Below are 14,674 nucleotides of genomic sequence, written 5' to 3' on the forward strand. Positions count from 1 at the left end.
GTGCAAGTAAATTTCAGATGTGGCTAGTAGAGGTGGACTTAAAATTGTGAGTCATGTTATAAAGAACCATATACTCCAATGCTTCAAATGTTTCTCTTTTTTTTGGTTTTGAGTACAGATGTTCTAAAAAGGTTACAAAAATCCATGTACAAAAATAAAAATATAAAATATGAGGGACTGGAAAAATCACTTCGGCTATTTAAAAAGCTAGACAGATTCTTCATGTATACAACAAATGGTTTAGTGCAGAAAACAAAAAACAAAAATACACTAGGCACCACATCTCATTGAAGGGGGTTTTGGTGCAATTTCTCTTTAAAACTCTGCACAAGAATTATGTACACATATGCACCTGCTTGGTCTAAAAACACATACTTTAAATTTTTATGTCCTTTTTACTCGAACCTGGGATGGTATTTTCCGTAGTTTCTTTGTCCTCGCTATTGCCATAGGCCCAGAGATTATTTTATAATGTACTTACAGCAGTATTTGCCTGGTTAAGAAGCAATACAGATAATTCAAGGTTAGCTTTTTACAGTAACCTGTAAATCAACTGGACCAGTCAACACGAACACTACACCTCTGGAAATACAGCATTCTCTGAGTGCCAGGTTACATAGTATTGCAGAGGTGACCTCCCCTATGGACTGCTTGTCCTTGTACTTGAGTAGTATGAGAGATTAATTAGTGAATTCCATGTGAAACTACGTCTCATTTACAAAATGTTAATGTATATTTATGTCTAAACCTAAATGCTCAAAGTAAAATTGTGAGAGGTCTACAATACATCTTCACTAATCTCTTGCTTGCATTTTTAGAGAACATGTGAATTTGATCCAAATGATAGCACTAACATATTACATCACATGAACTAGCTTAATAAACAGTCTGCAATACTCACACTGCACACTGGAGATTCATTTAGAAAACTGGGACTTCAAACAAAACACATAAGAAGGTGGTACAGTAATGGAAACCTAAATTAATTTGGACAAGGCAAACATTTTCTTTTTTAAATTCTTAAAAACTAGAGCACACTTGTTCTGTTGCTTCAATTTGCCAAACAAATCCTAAATGAACAGAAGTTATGTAATTGCATCTGCTGTAGTTACGTTCCAAGACCATTAAGAAGAAAGAGGCCATCAAAGAGAAGTCAATGACAACACTATTTTGTTCTGATTGCTCTATTCTGCAGGAGACCTTTCGTGTAATACAGTGCTATACTCACGTTTGTCTCAGGTGTACAGAATGTTGGTCAGAAGCACAAGTAATCCAATAATGTAGCAAATACACTACCAACACTTCAGATACACACTAGCTCACAAAAAATATAAATAAATAATACTAATTATCAGAATATACAAAAAGATTCACCTTCTGAATAGCAGGAATGAAATTCCTAGGACTACATACTCAATAAATGGAAATAGGGCAGTTTATAGAGATTCTACATCTCTATACAAATGCTGTACAAAACATGCAAAGAAGTTCACCAAAACAAGTCTAACAGAAACAAGCAGAAGTGAGGGCCCTACTTATAAACACCTTTATCTATCATGCATAAGGATTTTAAGCGCAAAGCGATTCCCAACAAGAGCCATAGTAAATAAAACTAACATTTTTGTTGTATATTCCCTAAATCATGCCCTCTTGTGGTATGCAAACTTCTTAGCCAGATGGCTATAGGGATTGGCAATTAAAGGGTTTCTTCGAACATCATGAAAACTTCACTTGTAAACACTGAAGTGGTCATCGTGCATGGACCCTGTATACGCTATGATTCAGTAGGAAACTCTGGACATACTGAGATATTTAGGCTAGCTGCCTCGTATTAACTAAAAACATCGGGCAGCATCATTAGCAGCTCAGAACAAGAGTTTTGGGGTGGCTAATTTCAATTCGGTTCCCAGAGTTCCATATTCTCAGCTCCCAGCTTTGGTGTGCAGCGTGACCCAGGGAGGAAGCACATCATTGCCTGTAGAGATTATGATGATCTGAGTAACTCTTCAAGATAGATACACACACTGCCATATTGAAACCAGATGCCTACAGATCTGAACAATGGAATCTAAATCAAAATTGCATAACCCCAGGTGATTCAGTAGAGATAATGAATAAATATCGATTCTAGAGCATGGTTCTAAAAGTGGAGCAATCACTGTGGAAACCAACTGCTCCTGCTGTTTGTTCCACTTTAATGAAACAGTTGTCATTTACAGAAATCTCTAGTCCTATATTGATAGCCGCTTGCATAATTAATATATATATATTTAAGAGTCTTGAGCACCATTTTATATAGAGTATACCTTTTACATTTTAAATGGGTATGGCAAATTCTAAATATGTACCAACAGCTATTACAGGCTGAATGGCTGATAAGCCATTGTTAAGCATGTCTGAACAGTGAGAAACCGGTAATTAGGATCACGCTGTGCAAAACTGACCTTTCACGTCATCAGGAGAACAGGTTTGACAAGGTTTTCATTCCCAAAAAAAAAAAACAAACAGAAGAGACATGCAAAGGGTTAAGTGTTTAATTTAATTAAGGCCATTTGTACCTAGCTTCAACATATACTGTATAACAAATAAGAATTCTTCCTGCTGAACCAGATCTAAAAATCCTCTTGCACTTACAAATTAGTTTACACCATACATCTCAGAGGAAACCCAAAAAATAAATGTACAGTATTTTTCCCCATGTAGAAGACTTTTTTTTCTACATTTTTTTTTAGTCTTAAATTGGGGGTCATCTTAAACATTGAATGTCACTGCAGGGGTTAAAAATAAATAAATAAATAAACTTGTGCGCAGGCCTAAGTTAAGATGGCACCTGCCGCATTTCAATGTGCCACGGCTCACACACATACCTGTCCTCCCTCCAACCGACTTCTGAATGCTGTGGCATGGAGGAAGAGGTCCCTATATGCGTGGGTGCTGCAGCATTTACCAACGGAGCTCCAGAGACATGCCACACATTAAAAGGAGCAGCCATATTAAGGTTTGCTCCACCTCAGGTAGGTCTTTCTGATTTATATTTATGGGTGAAGAAATGGGGTTCAGGGAGCAGAGGGAATACTACTGTGATGTCCCAGCATGCCCTCACATCAACTGCTGTATTGTGGGAGCTGTAGTCTCCCAGCATACACTATAGAGCCATTAGTCACATAGTACTGTAGCACAGGGGAGACATGAAGATCAGATGTCACCTCTAAAATATCAAAGCTGTTCCATTTGATGCTTAAAACATGGATTTCTTAATTTTGGGCTGAAAAAAATAGGGGAAGTCTTATACACGGAAAAATATGGCATATTGTTTATGGTCAGGCAATAAGGAATCAAGTAATTCGTTCCACCAAACAAACTGATATTCATCCCAGATACAAGTTGCAATGAATAAAGTATTTAAATGTGATTGTGAGAAAGAGGTCCTATTCATTGATTTTCATTATATACACACACACACTGCATTGAATTTCAATTATGCTATATCATATTCTGCCACTTACATTCCCAGGTTCACAATATTCAATATAAACAGAACTGAAGAAAAAATAAAAAAAATGATATCCCAAAAGGCAAGCTATTTTCAAATGAATTTAATACCAGCATTTAATTTGTTTGAATATAGTTCAAAGGTAGAGGTGGTAAACAAAAAAACAGAATAGCACTAAAAGTTAAGAACATGGTAGTTTTTTTTGTGTGGTGTGGTGATTCAGGTAACTAGTGGTTGAGCTGTTTCTAGCTTAATTTAGGGTTATGGAATCTTGTGCTCATTCCCCTGATTTGTATCAGGGAAATGAATGAAACAAACTGTTTGGTTACAATGCCACTATTTGTGAAAAGCCAAACTCTGCTGATTTTAACGCTTTAATGACAATATTCATAACTCCTTAAGATCTCAATCTGGTCTACTTAATTTCCTACTTATCTTGCATTTGCAGCTCTACATGGTCCTGCATTCCTTAAATGAGTGACATTCTATTTTAATATTACATACCAGCCTTGAAAGATCTTATAAACCAATTATTACTAGGGAACAACCGATAGAGATTTTTTTAGAGCAGATATCGATAATCTGTGAACTTTCAGGCAGATAGCCGATAACTTACCGATACTTTGTACATTTACCATTTTGAAAAACCAAACTATTTCTACACAAAGCTACTGTTAACTGAACAGGTTTATTATTTATTCATTTGCAATTTAAAAAAAAAAAAAAGGAATTAAGGTAAATGCACAAAATATACATGCCAGTCAGAATTTATGTTTTCAATAACATATGTGTTTAGTGGATGCAGTGAGAGTTTTTGATTAGTGAATGCAGTGTGTGTGTGTTTGTGTAGTGTGTATAGTGAATGCAGTGTGTTTGTGTAGGTATGTAATGTGTGTAAAATGGGGGGGGGGGGAGAAAGGCTTTTTTTTTTTTTTTTTTTTTTATATTTAATTTTTCTTCATTTTGTTTTAGTCCCCCTCCCTGCTTCTTACCTGGCCAGGGAGGAGGGATATGGCATTCCCTGGGGGGTCCCAACACAATCTTACTTCCCTTCCCAGCAGCTTCCCTGTCTAACTCTTGTGGCCTGCGTGCCTCGCGCCCCCCATGACCCTGATGGCAGCCCTTGTCTGAAATATCTGCAATATCTGTATCTTTATTGGCGATACCGATATTGCTGAAAATACAGAATATCGGCCAGACCGATAATCGGTCGGTCCCTAATTAGCAGAACAAATAGGTTACAAAGCAAACCTCCAAAAATAAATTGAATAACTTAACTCCATTTAACGGCTGTTCACAATCTAACTCAAGAGACTAAATTGTACAGATGAGGCACACATGCACAGCAGATCTCATAATTTGTTATTTCAGTATGGGGTGGGGAGAGGGGGGATTGCATATTACACACAATAGATACATTTATATTGTGTGTACTATGCAATTCCCCTCCTCCCTATATCTACTAAAGAGTGGCCGGTCCATGACGGAATACACATCTCATAATCCCCTGCACAATCAAAGCCACTTCCTGGATGTAAGGTTACCGGTGACATGTAGCCGCACTTAATTTAGATGAAGTTGTTTTGGTGCCTGGAGTGTTCCTTTAAGCCTTAACTCTACAACGCATTTAACTATAGGGGACTAATTTAGTAGATTATTATTTTTTTTTTTTAAATAACAAAAAGGTCTTCCGTAGTACATGCATTGGAAAATGTCTAAAGTCATTGGTTACCTTACTTTACTACAAGTTACTTCTACTTGTCAAAATTTAGCATAAATATTAGTATAACTCACAGTAAACGCACTTGTTTGTACAGTAAAAATGTATAAGTGAAATCACAAAATCACTGCTTGTTTTTTGTAACTAAACTTCAAGCCATACTAAATGCATCTCTATGAGGAAAGTTCAGTTTCTCCATGCAGAGGGTAGAGACACTGCCCCAGGAAGCATCTCCAGTAGCCATCTAAGGAGTGGCCGGTGGAGGTATCCCCAAGTTGTAAACACTGCCTTTCTCTGAAAAGACAGGGTTTACTGCAAAAAGCCTGAAGGTAATGATTCTACTCACCAGAACAAATTCAATAAGCTGTAGTTGGTCTGATGACTATAGTGTCCCTTTAAACTAATTTGGATAATACAGTGCCAAGACCCCTTCACAAATAAGCTTTTAGACTCGTTTTATAAAACTGTAATTTATGGGTATAGTTTTATTAAAAACATAAATGCAGTATCATTAAATAATTGAAGGTGGTGCAACAATGAATTTGTATGAGATTTTTTTTTCTATATGTGGAAAATTTTGTTGTGTCATATTGAGTCACTACACATTCTTTTTGCGTTTGCCTACTGATTTTTTGTCTTTGGTTTACAGGACTGACTGAAGGACCCAACAAAATACAATAGTTTATAAAGGATGTGCAATAATCACTTCCTTTTTGGGGGAACAAGCTTGCAAAGTAAAAAAATAAATTAAAAAAATTGGAATGAGTATTCCAGGACTAGTTTGCACAAGAGTAAACAAGATATGTGAAGACAGCAAGTAAAAATAACAAAAAACACAAGAACTGCTAATTCACAAATCAAAATTAGTCATTGTCCTCATTAATACACTATACATCGCAACTGAAATCAATGGCCAGGTGTATTAATGTAGTTTATGCACTAAAGCAGTGGTTTCCTAACCAATTCTCATGTCCCAGCAACAGTCCAGGATTAATGCATTTCCCTTTTCTATTCCAATGGACATACTGAAAAAAACCTGGACTGTTGCTGGGCCATGAGGTTTTGGAAAAAATGCGCAAGCGTTTGAGGCTCTAATAGATGTCTAGGATGCACAAACATACCAGTATTCCTTCCATTTTACGTTTATACAAAACTGATAGATTTTAAAAAAAAAGTTGATGACGCAACAAGATCTGAGTCAAAGGCCATTGAGTTATTAAGTCCAACACTGGCAATTAACAAAGTGTTTCTGCTAGGATACAGCCATTAACTGAAAACAGACCACTTTTGGGAAAGGAACACTCCAAACACCATAACCACTATGGCCCTCTATGGTTATGGTTCCAGGAGTGCCTTGGTGCCCTCCCACAACAAGTAGGCAAATCACTTATGAATGGTTTGACAACGAGGTCATCCAAGCACAGCCTTCCAGGTCACGTCCCCCGGAAGGTGTGATGGGTGCAAAGCATTCCCCAGGTAAGATGTCAAACTGTTTGCCAACAGTTCGATAATTCGTGCTGGAAGGGTGCCAGAGGACCTCCTGGCACCAAAACCACTACCATAAGTCTTCCGTTGGTACATCGGCAACAAAACAAAGTCAACCCTTACAATCCAATTTGTTGATTAACAGATATAACAAGTGACCCTCTTGAACTCTAGAATAATTGAAAATAAGAGAAACGTCTAAGGGCTTTGTTTTTTTTACAAGACACGGAAATGTAGAAACCTGAACTGCATAATTTAACGACAGATAGCAAAAGTTAGAATCATCCTCCGGTTCCGATAAAGTCATAGATTGGCTATTGGTTCACTACAGGTTAATGAATGTACCACCTACATATTCTTCCCATCAAAATCCCTTTTATGCAAAATATGCAAGTGCAGCAGCAATGTTAACACTAAACACATCTGTTGATTAAATAAAGACAAGTTTACCAGACGGAAATTGAATAAAAGCAAAGAATACTGATGGTTATTACAACAATTAAAACTATGATCTTTCTGTAAATAGAAGTTTTTCAAAACAAATGACTTGCATGAATATTTTTTTTGTGAAGCTACCCTTGACGTTTTTTGCACTTTGACCTTGCGTTTGGATGACACTAAAATCTATTTTTACCCTAACGAGGTTCATTGAGTAAACCAGGAATTCTATAGAACTGATAGGTAATTGCAAGACAAAATCATTCCTCAACTGTTTCCCTAGTATACTATTTAAGCTGGAATAAATGGTTTTGGAACTATAAGTTATTTTATTATACAATAATAAGTGAATGCCCTAACTGCAATTATATTCTCAATTCTTTACAAATTCCCAGTTTAGTGACTAAACCCCAATGTGTTCTGCATAAGATAGCCCAGGGTTTAACCAACTACCATTGCATTGTCTCTATATAGGGTCACTAAGCATTATAAAATACTATATCCCACTGTAATGGTTACAGTGCTAGGAGATAGTGGTCAAAGAAATTACCTCCCCTATTACCCATTCTGATCCTACACTCATCCATTTAGCTAAAGCAGACATTTTCATTTTGCTTTAGCTATATGTCAAGTTTGTGCAACTTTTCCAGTCAATCATTAGCTATGTGTCAGCTGACACTCTCAGCCAATGAATGATCTAAAAACTTTCAAGAACCTCTTCAAAACTTTTGCTTTAAAGGAAGGAGGAAATCACATGTAGCGAGTGCACCAGGTAAGTGTCAAACTGTTCGGATACAATTTGACACCTTAATAGGGTACAGTGCCAAGGAGCTCCAAGCACCATAACGGCGTCTTGCTGACGCTTAGTGCCATCCAGGTTGTGACACATTATCCAACTCATACCCACTTTGTTTGTGTGTTTTAGGGGTTGTGGATTGGAAGAATTCTGCCTCAACAGTTTAAACCTTTTGGAGACATTGTCCAAAAAATTATAACCATTAACGAACCCTATCCTATGGTCAGCCCTTTGGAACAGACTGTACCTCCCAGTGTGACCTCACCTCTTTAGCTAACAGACTTATTTACTGAATATATGTTAGTAATAGGGAATGCTATGCCTAGTACGAACATATATTCTGAAAATCCCAGGTGGACCTCATCTGGGAGACATAATGCGTGAGGAATTGGGCAACTATGTCTGCAAAACATGATTCTTTTTTATTTCTTAACTTTCTCTTATACCCCCTTTCTTACCATATCCTACCTCCTCAACCTCTGCTGCCTTCTCCTTGTTGGTGCTCCCTGGATCTTTTAATTCCACAGCTTCTGTCTATACGTCATCTGGGGACTTTGGAAGTCATTGAAACTTGGAATGTCTAACTTAATCTACTTTGTCTTTGCTATTTTCTAAAAATGTTCTAAAATAAAATCTTTAATTGAAAAGAAGTTTTGTCCTAAAAAATAAAATAAAAAAAAACAAAAAAAACATACATAGTTCCTCCTCACACCCCCCCCCCCCCCCCCCCCCCCCCCCCCCACACCCCCTCTACATTTGTCATTAAACAACACTGGTTATTTCTCATTAAAAATAAATGAAAACTAGCACACTGCCGACTAAGTAAATGAATAAGGAAGTCGTTTTATACAACACTGCATAATGTTTAATGTTAACCAGGCCTGGTTTCGTTAGCCCCCTTTTGTCAGCAGGGGAGAATGGGGGGAGTTGGGACTTCAAGGTTGTTCTGTAAGTGAATAGTTAATTGCTTAAGGTATGGCCTTGCTTGGAAATCCTAAATCAAATGCCTTAAATTCCTCCATAATCAATGAGGTCTCCCCGCAGATCTACAGCTAAAGGGATCCTAGGCAGCTGTTAGCAGCCACCTGATCTCCCCCACTGCAGATGAGGTTACTGCAGTCATTTTCCCCTGACTAACCTCTGCTGGGACTCCGCACAAGATGCCCTCTTCCAAACTAGTAGAATCAAAGCAATACACCGCATTCGAGCATAGAACTCGGGCGAATGACCCCATTCAATGGGAAGATCAGAGCAAAGCATGCCGTCTCAGCGTGCCAGCAATCCTCGCATTAGAATGCAGCAAAAAGTAATCTTGCGGCAAAACTGGGTCTCGGCGTAGCACTGCGGCATCAAGGCGCAGAAACCACGCGATCTAGCCGAAAAATCACCCGCAAAGACGCCAACAGGGCGAAGGGATCAAACTATAGAAAAGCCGGAATCCACAAGAGCAGGAAATTCATCCACCAGGGGAAAAGTAAATGGATGTTACAGTAACCCAGAGAGTGTAAAGCATTCCCAGAAAACTTGAATAAAACGTAGGGCTCTGGTAGAAGCCACATGGGAGAAAGCCAGTTATGCTAATGGATCCCTTACCTTGACATACTTCGATTAGCAATTCAATAACCGTACAGTGAGCGTGTAAAGTCCCTTGTAGAAGTGCTTTCCTTTCCAGCAGATCCTCTCCCTCTCTCCCCCCCTTCACTTCCCTTCCCTGCAGTGCAGGGCTCAGACATCACATTCCAAGCAAGGGATAGTAACAATACTAGGTGGGCTTTCCTCCACTAGGACCAGCCTCCAGTCTGCTGCCGTCAGTACTCTGCCATATAAGGAGAGGCTGGGCCGAGTCCACAGCTTTACTCAGCAAAGGCGGGGCCCCTGAGAGCCCAGGGGAAGGTATGGCCAAGAGGAGAGGAGGAAATAAGCTGACACACAAGTGGGATGGGGGAGGAAGAGAGGAGACTTTTTAAAGAAAAGAATAAGTGGAGCAATGGAAGTGAAGAGGGAGGGGGTGGTCTGCCTGAGGTAAATGTGAGGGTCAGGAATGGTTAATGAGGGAAGAAAATGTGTCCATGGAAAGTCAGAGCACTAATGAGCGTGAAGTGTTTACTGCAGGTCGTATGGGCATGGAAAGTCAGCTAGAAGTATCGACAAGTGAGCGGGAGAGCTGAATGATGCTCCCGTAGTGTCTTTGGACGTCTCTCACGCACACCTTGCGTCCAGTTATGTCTCCTCGTTCCTTTCTCTTTAGGGAATAGAGTTTCGCTTTCCTGACTCCTAGTGGTATCACTGTGCAAGCCTCATGTGTCTCGACACTCAAAGCACACAAACGTGTAGCTCAGTGGTTTATTTACTAAACTCGAAATTGCAGGGAGTTGATCTTCGATTTGCAAAATGTAGGCTAAAATAGTTGATTCTCCGATTTCACTGTAGCTACAACTAGGCTATTATAGCCTATAATTTCAAATGAGTTAGTCACTAGATTGCTTTGACGTGGAAACTTCAAATTGGAATTCAAAAATTGAGGTCAAGATAATCTGTGACTATAGGTGAGCTAGTCAGGTCAGCTATTGTACCTGAAATGTTGCCATTTCTATTTTAGTTAGAATCCATTCTGTGTTAAAGAGTAACTCTGAATTCAAGATTAATTCAAAGTGAATTTAAAATTCAAGGTGAAAATAGCTAAGCTGTGTGCGTGGTAGGGAGGGGTGGTGGTGTGGTGTGTGTGGGATGTATGGGTGCTGTGTGTGTGGGGGGGGGGTGTAGTAATGATACATACAATCTTTATCCCCCCCTCACTTCTTCTTACCTCTGGTGAAGGATGGGGGGACGGGGGACAGTCAGCTCTGGTGGTCCGGTGGTGGTAAGTATGTGCCTGGCTGCAGCTCTCCTGTCATCCCACGCAATTCTGTGTGGAGCGTTGCCATGGGAACGTGCAGCAACACTCTACACAACCTGCACAAGGGAGGACAGGAGAGCTGCTTCCCAGATCCCTTCCCCTGCCTCCTGGTCCTCCCGATACGAAAGCAGAGTAGGCACCTGCCGTTTTGGGCAGGCAGGTGCCTACTTTGCATTGCTGCCGACTGGCGCCAGCAGACCCCTCCCCCGGCGACCTATGGCCACGTGCCCACAGAGAGTGCTCGGCGTGCCACCCGCGTGCCTTAGGTTCGCATTCCCTAAACTAAGGGATGTTCTGGAACAATAAATCTGATCCATGGAGTCCCCACTTCACAACTTGCAGGACTGAAAGGATCTGCTGCAAATGACTTGCTAATAATGGTGCCAAATACCACAGGACATGTTCAGACATTTTGTGGAGTCCATGCCTCAAAGCATCAGAGCTGTTTTGGCAGCATGAGGGGGACATACACAATATTAGGCAGGTGGTATTAATGTTGTGGCTGATTAGTGTGTATGTATATACTTCTCTGTTTATATGCACTTAGTCATTACACTGGTTTTGGTTAGATAAATCCTTCCTATCCTGATCCCCTTGTCAAACTTAGAACAAAACAAAAAAAACATAAATCTAACTGTTTCAGTGCCAAGATCAAGTTTTCCTTTCCATTAACATTAAACCTCATAGCTGCCAAGATAGGGTTTCTGAGGGGATGAAACCGAAATGGGCAGTGTGATGGAACACCACTGGGGATGTAGGTCTAACAGTGAAAACCATTACCGAGGCTGGTATCATCACCTCTGCCCATCCAGCTTCTCAAAGGCAAGTTTTGACCCCTGTGTCCGTTCTCCGTCTCTCAGGCAGGTATCAACCACTTTGCCTGTAATGCTTTCAACTGCTACCTTTTACAAAGGCATTTGTGGCTCTTACCTAGCTTTTTCTTGAATTATCCCCGGAACCAGAGAATAATGCAGCCAGCAAGCAGATCCAAAAACTCTGCTAATAGATTTCCTGAACAAACCAGACTGGACATACAGTTCCCAATGGAAAACACAACTCTTTATTTTTGGACAAGGACTAGTCTTTGGTGACTTGTCCTTAAACATATGGTGAAAAACATTTTAAATACAAATATACAGAACACAGGTGAGAGCAAGCAATTAAAATTTTATACATGAAATATTTAATACAAATATCTTTTTCAAACACCGTAAAAAGCAACAATATATACATTCAACTACTTATTTGGTTGTACTTGGTAAATGTTATGTAAATATACACATTTCTATTGTGGGCACAGCAGAGTAATCTCAATACTAATGCATCGTTGACTGCTACTGTCACAACACCCTGCACTTATAATGTGCACAGGATGACTCAAAGGGGACTTACATGAAGTGTTGGTCTTATACTCCCAGTGATTGTCACTACTGTCACAGGCGGCATGAAGAGGGGCTGTGACACCACTGGATGCCTGTGTGCTGATGTCAGACGGCCAGTATGCACAAGCTTAAAGGGACTCTCCAGTGCCAGGAAAACAATCCGTTTTCCTGGCACTGCAGGTCCCCTCTCCCTCCCACCACCCATCCCCGGTTACTGAAGGGGTGAAAACCCCTTCAGTGACTTACCTGAGACCCCCGCCGATGTCTCCCTATGTCTATGAAGCAGGAAGTGCCCTTTAGTGGAGGAGTTAACCCTGCAAGGTAATTATTGCAGTTTATGAAAACTGCAATAATTACAGTTGCAGGGTTAAGGGTAGTGGGAGTTGGCACCCAGACCACTCCAATGGGCAGAATGGGTGCCTGGAGTGTCCCTTTAAATGATCACTACAGTGTCAGGAAAACAAACCGTTTTCCTGGCACTGCAGGTCCCCTCTCCCTCCTACCACCCATCCCCGGTTACTGAAGGGGTGAAAACCCCTTCAGTGACTTACCTGAGACCCCCGCCGATGTCTCTCGGCGGTGGTTTCGGGTCACCGTCGCTCCTCCCCTTCATCACGTCAGCCGGCGGGGGAGACTGATACCACCGTCCGGCTGAGGAGACCTAATGCGCATGCGCGGCAATGCTGCGCATGCGCATTAGAGCTCTCCATAGGAAAGCATTGAAAATGCTTTTCAATGCTTTCCTATGGGGAATTGAGCGACGCTGGTGGTCCTCACACAGCGTGAGGACATCCAGCGATGCTTTAGCACAGGAAACCTTTGCTATGAAGCAGGAAGTGCCCTTTAGTGGAGGAGTTAACCCTGCAAGGTAATTATTGCAGTTTATGAAAACTGCAATAATTACAGTTGCAGGGTTAAGGGTAGTGGGAGTTGGCACCCAGACCACTCCAATGGGCAGAATGGGTGCCTGGAGTGTCCCTTTAAATGATCACTACAGTGTCAGGAAAACAAACTTATGTCTTTTCCTATCGCCTTCTTCATAGCGCTGGGTCTTCATAGCGCTGTCTTGGCGTCATACTTCATTCTGGCCTCACCTTTGAGCCTTACATCCAGTACGTTGCCAAATCCTGTAGATTCCATCTTAAAAACATAGCCCCTTTCTCACTCAAGATACCAAGGAGCTTGTCCATGCTCTAATAATTTCCCGCATGGATTTTTGTAACCCTCTCCTGATTGGTCTTCCCAAAAGCCATATTGCCCCGCTACTCTGCAATGAATGCTGTCAGTCCTTACATTGGCTTCCTGTATCCTATAGGAGTCAATTCAAAGTGCCAACCTATACCTATAAAGCACTGAACAATTCTAGCCCCTCTTAAATCTCTTCACAGATCCATAGGTATGCCCCTTCTCGGTCTCTCTGCCTTGCCCGTGACCTTCTCCTGTCTGCTGCTCGCACCCATACGGCTAACTCATGCTTGTGGGGGGCTCCCTTCCTCTTGAAAAGCCTGCCTACCCCCATCAGACTCTCCCCTAGTCTTCAATCGTTTAAGAAGTGCCTTAAAACCCATCTCTTTAGGAAAGCTTATGGCCTCCCAGACTAACCTCTACCTCACATACCTGTCTCTTGTTCTCTCCTAAAGGGCAGCACTTTACTCTCTCCTCCAGCTCTGCCCACCTATTTTGATTGCTATTTCCTGTCCTAATGTATTTTACACCACCTCCTATAGACTGTAAGCCCGTTTGAGCAGGGTCCTCTTCAACCTATCGTTCCTGTAAGTTTTCTTGTAATTGTCCTATTTATAGTTAAATCTCCTCTCTCATAATATTGTAAATCGCTACGGAATCTGTTGGCGCTATATAAATGTCAATAATAATAATAATAGCTGCAGTAAATATCTCTCACTGTCACCATTAGATGTCTTTTTGCCATAACTCCAGTTTTGTTTCCCTAATTCCATCCTTACCGCCTTCCTGTTTCTTTAGTGTTGCTGAGCAGTCAAACCCTGAACACATAGCATTGACCGCTCGACCACGCTACCAAAACATATGTAAATGAACGGAAGCAAGTAAGACGGTGGGATCATAGTAGGTGGCCAGTTGTGGACTACATTTAACATAACAGGGAACTTATTACTGCCTTAGGTGGTGTACAGTGATTGCACCCGATGTCTGTCTGCGTCCTGTGTAATTGTTATTCGCTTTTTCTTTTTTTTTTTTTATTAGACTCCAGATTACTATAATATAATATAAGATTAGAACAGCAACATTTAGGCATTGTGACATAGGTGAGTTGTTGTTTTTTTTTGTTGTTTTTTTGTTTGTTTTTTCCAGATCAGCTATTTGTTTCCAAAATGTTGCCATATTGATTTTCATTTTCTGAAATTCAGAGTTTAGTAAATAAACCTAAAGTGTGACTTGACAGAAATATAGGCCAAAATGGCCCAAAACAAGCCCAGTCTACAAA

The 14,674-nt window shown here is 40.6% G+C and overlaps 1 protein-coding gene across 1 annotated transcript in view; it reads right to left on the bottom strand.

Annotated features, from left to right (window-relative positions):
• LUZP1 (leucine zipper protein 1) overlaps window positions 1-9,657 on the bottom strand; it is an 85,732-nt gene extending 76,075 nt beyond the window's left edge. Inside the window, exon 1 of the mRNA XM_063456453.1 lies at window positions 9,526-9,657. The gene's annotated coding sequence lies outside the window, so the exon portion shown is untranslated. The remainder of the gene's footprint in view (window positions 1-9,525) is intronic.
• Between the last annotated feature and the right edge of the window lie 5,017 nt (window positions 9,658-14,674).

The sequence above is a fragment of the Pelobates fuscus genome, chromosome 1, assembly GCF_036172605.1.
Source record: "Pelobates fuscus isolate aPelFus1 chromosome 1, aPelFus1.pri, whole genome shotgun sequence".
NCBI lineage: Eukaryota > Metazoa > Chordata > Amphibia > Anura > Pelobatidae > Pelobates > Pelobates fuscus.